Here is a 318-nt window from a genome sequence, read left to right as displayed (position 1 = left end):
TTTAGTTGGTCAAATATTATACGGAGCAGCACAATACTTCCCCCATAATGTATGCTAGTGTGTGTGTGTGTGTGTGTGTGTGTGTGTGTGTGTGTGTGTGTGTGTGTGTGTGTGTGTGTGTGTGTGTGTGTGTGTGTGTGTGTGTGTGTGTGTGTGTGTGTGTGTGTGTGTGTGTGTGTGTGTGTGTGTTACCCATACTTGCCAACCTTGAGACCTCAGAAATCGGGAGCATTTCAAAATGCAAAATGGGGGGGGTGCTAGTGGATCGCTGTTAGATTAACATTAAGTGGTTATTGTAGTTCTAAGTGCACTGCTTTG

At 45.0% G+C, this 318-nt stretch overlaps 1 protein-coding gene across 1 annotated transcript in view; it reads right to left on the bottom strand.

Annotated features, from left to right (window-relative positions):
- LOC104951281 (contactin-associated protein-like 2) overlaps positions 1-318 on the bottom strand; it is a 55,174-nt gene that overhangs the window by 12,276 nt on the left and 42,580 nt on the right. The gene's annotated exons all lie outside the window — the stretch shown is intronic.

This window comes from Notothenia coriiceps, unplaced genomic scaffold (assembly GCF_000735185.1).
Source record: "Notothenia coriiceps isolate Sejong01 unplaced genomic scaffold, NC01 NC01_scaffold00018847, whole genome shotgun sequence".
Lineage (NCBI taxonomy): Eukaryota > Metazoa > Chordata > Actinopteri > Perciformes > Nototheniidae > Notothenia > Notothenia coriiceps.
Note: the sequence above shows the minus strand (reverse complement) of the source record. Positions and strands in the feature narration are given on the sequence as shown.